Genomic DNA, 8,848 nt, shown 5'->3' with positions numbered 1-8,848 from the left:
ATCCTTCCGGGGTTCCACGAGTAGCTCCAACCATCTGAAATAAAGGAGATATCCCTTGTCAACCATAATCTTGCTCCAATTTCAGATAATATGCAATTACCAAACGGAGATGTAATGCATATGCTCCATTCACTCCACCTATAGCCGACACAAGGATATTGAACCGAATAACCAAACACAGGATTCAGATTACTATACAGATATTGATATCCTTACATCTCACATCAACATACTCAAACTATCCCAAACCTTTGCCTATGCCACACATACAACAAGTGGCTCTATAACTGGATAAACTACACACCATCTAGTTAAGCTAGACTATCACCCACTTAACCACCACTAAAAGTCATCAAAGTTTCCTACTGATGACTGACTACCAGAAGAGGAATGATGGGGATTGATGACAGGATCTCCATGCTTAGAATCAAGTTCTGAGATTCCTTCAATCTCCTCTGGATCTTCTTCTTCAGCCTCAGGTGTTGCAGGTGCAACAGGAGGAATCGGGGGCTGCTGCAATTCTTCAATCTGAGCTTGAGCATCATCCACCGCAAGGATCAGATCTTGAACTTGTGCCTGTAGAAATTCAATAACGGTATCTCGCTGAGTGATTATGTGATCACTCTCGTTGATCTAATCTTCACGATGATGGATGGTCTCATCCCGTGCCGCAATAATCTCATCCTTTTGAGTCACTAAAGCCTGAAGTTGATCCACTTGAGTATTTTGTCTATCAGCTTCTCTGTAGTGACCTCGGGCAATATAGATCGCTCGGCCCAACTCACGACGCAGAAGTAGATGATAATGATATTGTACATTCATAAACCGCATCATTCCTTGGAGTGCTTCCTCCGGTGGACCATCCAATTTATGATTTTCAGGGACAATTCTGAGATTCCATTCTGGCTCGTCGGGATTTGTCATTGAGAATAACCCGATGGGCTTTCCTGCAACTTCTTTTGGATGTTGAATACAGAAACGGTAGATTGCCTCTAATGCCGCTGCTTCAATAGTATCCACGATACGATAACCCATCACATTAACTTCGATGGGCGACCATTGAGAGTGGAATGGATGCTGTGGAATTGTCATTATGACATGAGCCCTATGAATCCCATCCTCCACAAACTCGACAGCGTCATACTGAGGAGGCTCCGTGTAGTAGAAAGACTGCAAGGACTCCCAAAGTAGACGAGGGAAACCTTCCCAATGGAGGGCATTAGTATGAAGATGCCCTTCCGGATCCCAGAAAACGTTAGAAGGTGCTGCCATCTGCGACCAGAATGCAAATGGTGGAACTTTTTATCTTGTTAAGAGAGTACAAGATAAACAGAACAAGATAGTCAATGCCGATAACAGCAAGGACTGATAATCAGATGAAAACCTTGAATTCTATATAGTATACCCAACCTAATACTATCATTAGAACTCCATTAGCCCATTCCAAAGGCAAACAACATATCCTTTATTTATGAAAATCCTTTTGTTAACAGATTATGCATGCACGCACTACTCGTCCTCACAACCAAAACAACTGCCGAGTATCCTCGGACTTACGTGGTTAATTCCGGTGGCATATTCATACGTCTCTCACTATATATAACTAATCAATAAACCCTACGCATCCTAATAGCGTAACGTGGTTAGTGTACCTGCAGAAGAATACACATATATATATCTCATGAACCTTTCATGGCAGCACGACATAAAAGCGTCCCCAAACATTACTGTTCACTATATAGAAACAGCATCTGTACAATTACCGCCGTACAGACAACGTTAACATACGTCATCGAAACAACGTATTCACGGGGGTACCGCAAAATGCGGGGGTATGAACAGCGATCGCCATACCCTGTGCCGAACCATATACTCCCAATATAATCAACCTAAGTTGGTATATTGGCAGCATCTCAAGTAGGCCACTGCTTGAGAAACAGCGTTCGGTTCGCATCACCGACGGGAAGGCCAAGCTCACTCAGTTGGCTGAGGATCCTTACCTTCTTACCTCCGTTCGCAGGTGTCATTATAGAAAGTAAGGTTGAATTGTACAGGAATTTAAGTTTTGGCAGAAAGTAGTGCTGCAAGTTAGATTTATACATATATACTCTAATTGCCACCTGATATTTTCCCATATAAACCCTTAGGGCTTTACGTTCTAAGCACAACCTTAATGGATCCAACGTATTTTGTAAACTCATTTGTTGGCAAACTTTTGTCCAGAAAACACTTTTTAAGAGCTTCTCCGGATGTAAAAGTAAACCTACAGCTCTGATACCAGCTGTGGCAGAACCGCCTGAATTATTCTACCTCAAGTGCGCTATTGATCGCCGTAAACTGCAATCAGACCAACGCACTTCAAACGGAACAATCCTTTGGTCTGTCGGGTCTCTGCCCGATACAACCACGGTTCAGCAGGATCGAATCAGGTTTACCTTGCACGAAGGCGAGTTCACATCACAGAATAGCTCATTAATTTTTAATTTACAGCCATACATACATTATTACAAACCGAGTTCAAAGATAAGTAAGCTTATACAAACCAAGTTCAAGTGACAAGCATAACAGCTTGTCCAACTCACAGCGGAAGAAAAAGTTTTACGCGACTACATACGTCACGAAGGCGAACACCAAGCTTAGCCCAGGGCCTGGTGTTACTCCGGAGGGTCACTGCCGGCCGGGGACGGGTCCCATTCCACGGACCAGCCAAAAGGAACGGACGTTGGCCACACAAGGTTGTCCGTGGGATTCTCGTAGGTCATACCTGAAATAGATATTAGCAAGGCTGAGTATTCTAATACTCAGCAAGGCTTACCCGGGATTGGGTATACTTTAGCCCATAACTAGACTTATGGAAGTGGTGTAGAGGCTCTGGGCTCATTTTTAGCTGAAAAGCGACTAAGAGTATAACTTACTTTCAAGTTTTAGCTTTCAGATTCTAGCTTGATTAGCCATTCTAGGTTAGCACCTATACTAAACAAGCATGATAGATATTATCATCCATCAAGATTATCTCATCATCAATTACACTTTTTACTCAATGTGGCAGAAGGGATAAGCAGTCTCAATCTCGTGAGAGGCGGACGATTCGAATCGAATTTAACCTTGCAAGGTGAACCTAGCACACACGCTCGGAAGATCCAACGACCAATCCCGAGCAACCGTTTGCCTTTCATTCCGGGTCGTGGATCAGGTCCACCACAAGCGACTGCATGACCATACGCACTACCAAAGTGCAGGACGTACGTCTGTAGCGCGACTACAAAACCCGTACTCTTGGTTGCCATTGCAACACGTATTCCCACACGTCGGTGCGTGTGAACATAACATAAAGATCGAGTGGTGGGAGGTATGTCCACTTGCCGGGCCGATTGGTTACTAGGCTTACCGCTTACCATATTTCACGGCATGTGACTAGTACTTTCAAAAACTTAGCCACCACTACCACACATTTCGACCTTAAAGCTTTTATCAAAACAGACAGGGTAAACTTTCAGGTCATGACACAACACATGACCCTGTCCGTCACCCTTATCGTGGTTGCAGAATAGTAAACAGGCAACTCCTATATCGCGCGAGTGACAGGAAATCACCCGACTTCTACCGACCTTATTAGCGGAGCATCTATCCGATAAGGACTCGGGAGCATCACATTGGATTCCTAGGATTCATGCATCTAGGGTTTCACTTCAATTCCTAGACTTAATGCAAGATATAATATAGATAGACATAGATTGCAGTGTAAATAAAGTAGTGGGATATGTCCGGGGCTTGCCTTCTTGAGTGGGGTTGAGGGCAGGAGTGTCAGAGGTTTCCGAACTCGGGTTCGAGTCTTCAGTTAGTTCCTCGACGACATGCGCTGGGTCTTCTGGAAAGCCTTGGTCTTGTCCTAAGACCAATTCGTAGTCCCCGTCATCGAGTGTCGTTGATTCTATATGAGATGCAATAAATTAAATAAGGTGAAATTTAAATTTAAAATTTCACATTTCAAATATTGTAACTCATCCAATTAACACACAAGAATTCATAAAATAAAGAGGTTTAGGTTTGAAACACTATTTATAAAAGAATCACAAAGATATGGTGGAGTTTGTTGCAAATAATAATTAAAACATTTAAATTAAATTTGAAATGAACCAAAATTTAAATTCAAAATTTTTAAATAAAAGATCATAGTTTTTAGAAATTTGATTGTATACATTAGAGAATGACAATAGAGTTCAATTAGAAAAGGTTATACAATAGGTTTAGTTAATATTTCAAATTTGAAAGTTCAAATTAAAGAAGTTAAGTTTAAATCAAATTTGAGTTTGAAACTTGCACAAAGTTACCTAGGGCTTATAGAACATTCATGCTAAACTTTATAAACAACAGAGCATGAAATGACAAGGTTAAGTATATATTACACCTTAATCTTAGATTTAAAATAAAGGCAAAAGTATTTTATTTCAAACTAAACTCTATTAACAAAAGTCATAGAGTCTGAAATCTAGTCTCTAACAAAACTAGTTTTGCCATTTTTGGATTTTTCTGTGAATTACTACGATTTTAGCAAGGCAGAACATGCACTCACATGAAATAACAAACACCCTTGCACACAGGTCCTTAACACTACTACTCCCCTGAGTCTTACAGTTTGCTCCTTCTAACCCGACCTCCCTGCCGGTCCAACACAGAGGTGGCGAGGTTTGACCGGCGTGCACGGTCGACGGCGATCACCGGCGGTGGAATCAAAGGGGAGGGGAAGCATCAACGACCCTTCACGCACCTGAGGACACTTGGAATTGGAGTAGGGGCGACTGGCAGTGGCAGCTCGGCGAAGGCAGGCGGCCGGCGACGAAGATGAACGGCGGGAGTAATGGTCTAGTGGTCGGAGGCGGTGTGGAATAGGTCGGGAAGTTTCACTGGAGCACAGAGAAGCTGGCCGTAGGGTCTAAAGGGCGCGAGGGTGACCGAGATGGCCGGCCCACGGCGGGCAGGGGGCGGTGGCGGGCGGCGCTGGTCGAGGTGGTTCCTCGGCCGGAATCGAGAGGCGGCCGGGGGCTGGAAAGCACCGGCAAGCACCGGGGAAGCCTCTGGAGGGCTCAGTGCGGGCGGTGGTGGCTTGGATGTGGCGGCCCAGGGTGACCCAAAGCTCACCGGAGAGATGGGTTGGGCGGCGGAGGTGGGAGGGGCTCGAGCAAGCTGGGCAAGCAAACTATCGGGGCAAATGAAACGAGGGGGAGCTACTGGTGCTATTGAGCCGAAGAGAGGGGGAAGGATAGGCATGCTTGCATGAGTATTGCGGCGGCGGCAGGAGCTCCGGCGTGCGGTGCTGGCAGCCAGTGGAGGACGTAGCGCTCGGGTGGAACACCAGCAGAAGGGGCTAGAGGTACAGGAGGTGGCCGCCGGCGGCTAGAATCAAAGTACTGCGCCGGCGGCAGGGGAAACCAGAAACAGAGCAGGGGAGCAGTGGCGCCAGGAGGAAGAAGGGGAAGGAACTGAGCTGAGGACTGATTTGCAATTTTAGAGAAAAGCAGGGACCTCACTGAAAAGGACTTGCAACCTTTAAACCAGTGCTCAAATGAAGATGGTCCAAAAAGCAAAAGTGCATGGTTTTTCAAACTCTACAACTTCTCTTTAAGGTTCATCTGCAGTTGAGCTACAGTTTTGAAGATATTATAGACTTGGTAATATTTCACATTTTATGTAAATCCCATGGGTAAAATTACTTTTACATATATACCCAAGGGTAATTTCACATATTTTTGCAATTTAACCACAGATATCACTTTTTGCAAAACAACCCTCTTACTTTTAACTTTTCCCTCTATTTCCACCCATTTTGCAATAAAGGACCTCTAGTTAAAATTAATTACATAACTATCATTTTTTTTCCCAAAACCTTGCACATATTAGGCACACCTTTTGCTAAACTTTGCACATAAAAACACATCAAGACTTTAGGGTGTGACCATGCTAGTTACCTGAGTGTCACACTGGGAACTGGCGGAACTGTGATGGCGCGCTGTACTGTCTGGAGGGTTGTTGCCGAAGCTTGACCTGAAAAAAGACAATGCATACATTATGTAGCATAATGTGAAGATGCCGAGTAGTACTCAGTAATAATGTGAAGACACCAAAATTTATTCGGTGTAAAATTTGCTGTGTCGAGCTCTTTTTTTCTTAGGCCATTTAAATCTCCCGAGTAGTCCACCCTTTACGTTCACCCGGTCCCAGTTTAGACTTCGCCCATACCATGTACGAGTCGCTTAGGTCTTATGGCCTTCGCTCATATCATGTACGAGTCGCTTAGGTCTCTTGCCTTCGCTCATATCATGTACGAGTCGCTTAGGTCTCCTGCCTTCGCTCATACAGGATGGGTCGCTTAGGTCATGACTGGTGACTCGAGGCTTCACGGATTAAGGCATTTGCTACTCAAGTAGATTAGCGACCGTTAAGAGGAGACAACGAGCAGAAAGTGGTCATCATGCGACAAAGAGGATGCGCCGTGCGCAAAAGTAGTCGACAAAGTGTAGCTCTGGAGGGTTTCATTGCCCATCGAGAGTAGTACACGGATAAGCAGTCGACGAAGTGTAGCTCTGAAGGGTTTCATTGCCCATCGAGAGTAGTACACAGACAGGTAGCCGATCATGGTGTAGCCCCCGAGGGTTTCATACCTGTCGAGAGGCATACCCCAAAAGGTAGCCGATCTTGTGAAGAACAAGTCGGAAAAGGTATAAGTGACTTAGCTTGATTCGTGGACGAATGTCGACGAAGCCGTGGAGCTCGTTGATGGAGCTGCGACGATTTGTTGATGAAGCTCGACTAGCCGGAGTCGATTCCGACTAGTTTTCAAGTCGAAACGAGTAGTTGATGTAGTCGTTGCTGTGATGCTCGCCCTCGACTAGTTTCTAGTCGAGACGAGTAGTCGAAGTAGTCGTCGGCGGAGTCGAAGTAGTCGAACTCGTCGCTGCTGCGCGCGGACATTGCGGCACAAGCCGAAGCTGAACCGGGTCATCGAGGTTGGCGGCCGCGGCGCATCAACGTTGTAGCGTGAGTCGAAGTCGAGCCGAGTAGTCGAAGTCGATGTTGCCGTTCGTCGAAGGATCCGATCTCGAACTCGATGAATCGATCCGCCAATGCATATGCACGAAGTAGCAATCCGCCACCTTGAGTAGATTGATGTTGATGAAGAAGTCCTTCAAATTCGCCCAATGATCGTGACGATCAGCCCCACGGTGGGCGCCAGCTGTCGGTGTTTTTACCGTCGGCCTACCTAGGGATACCCTAAGGTAGGTGTTTATTTGGTGAGGGATCGCCGGATCTGGAACTTGAAGGTAAACGCAAGGACACAAGACACGGATTTAGACAGGTTCGGGCCGCTAGAGTAGCGTAATACCCTACGTCCTGTTTGGGGTGTTGAATATTGCGCCCTGCGCTTGGGTGTTGAGCTGCCTGTAGGTGGCTCTCTGTTGGATCTCTCCCTCTTGGTGGCTCTAATTGCTCTTCTAGTTGCTCTTCTAGTTGCTCTGCCTATCTAGGTACCCTGCCCTCCTTTATATATCCCAGGGGGCAGGATTCCTAGTAGGATTAGGAGTCCTAATTGGATTACAGCATATGAGTCCTAATAGGATTACAGCGAAATCCTAGTAGGAACCAGACTTCTTTTAGCTCTCGGGTAGCTTCCTTGCGGTACCCAGGGGATCTATCCCTGACAAACACCAGACCTCCTCCGTCCCAATCCATCCTTGTGCAAGCTTCCCCGTTGCTTGCTCGTGCTCGACGACCCTCTGTTGCCTCCCAATTCCCACTGGAACGTCGCCTCCGACGAGCGCCGCCGTCGCCGCCTTCGGCCCCCACCGTGGGCAGCTCGCTCCGGGCCCTCCCACGCCACAACAACCCTCTAGCTAGCACTACATCATCTCTGTGAAGCTCCCCGACCCATCCATTAGCTCTCTAGTCCACCACCGCGCCTCCCCGATGCTCGCCGGCGTTCTTCTTCGCCGCCGCCGCTACTGTCTCCGTCGGTCACTTCAAATCCGACACGAATCCTTCCAATTGGTTGTACCTACACATTCCCCGTGACTCACTGGTTCTCGTGCGCAGGTCCTTTGCCGACGTTGATCGCCAGAACCTCGCCGTCGACGGAGACCTCGCCGCCACCATCTCGGGTCCTCATCGAGTCCTACTATTCCGGCCACCCCAGCCCTCGACAAGTGGCACAACAGGACCACCGTAAGCCCCTGAGTCTTCCCCTGCCCTTGGACCTCGCCGCCGGTGACCGCCGTCGCCGGAACACCGCCGCCCCCGCCTTGCTCTACTTCGGTCCCCAGCCTAAGGACCACGGGTTAGAAGACTTGAAAACCCAGGGGGTTTTCTGTAAGGCTATAGACTCAGCTGAATAGTACCGAAGGACCCCCTTGTGTAAATAATGCTGTCAACTTAGAAATTCTGTATCAAATCGAGGAAAAATCATAAAAATGCAAACTAAATTTTGTTGGAATCCTTAAGTAAAACTAGACTACTTTTATTTAGGAAGTTTGAGCTGTAGGTGTATATTTTCTGATGTAGATTAAATATTATAAAATAAGTGTTTTAATTATATCTCATGTTGTAGACATGTGTTATAGCTGAAATTTGGAACTTAGACTGTATGTGCTATGTATAGCTCTATGTAAAAAGTTTGAGTACTTTACTATTCATTTTCTTAGATTTCGAGTACTTTTTGTTATATGTTGATAAAAGTTACTTAATTTAATTCCAAATGTATTCCTTCATATTTAGGGCTGAAAAATTTATCTTAGCTTTGTTACAACAGGAGTAATCTAAGATAAAAATTTGAAAGTCAGAGGCCTAATGTAACCTC

This window comes from Panicum hallii, chromosome 4 (genome assembly GCF_002211085.1).
Source record: "Panicum hallii strain FIL2 chromosome 4, PHallii_v3.1, whole genome shotgun sequence".
NCBI lineage: Eukaryota > Viridiplantae > Streptophyta > Magnoliopsida > Poales > Poaceae > Panicum > Panicum hallii.
This window is presented reverse-complemented; position numbering follows the sequence as displayed.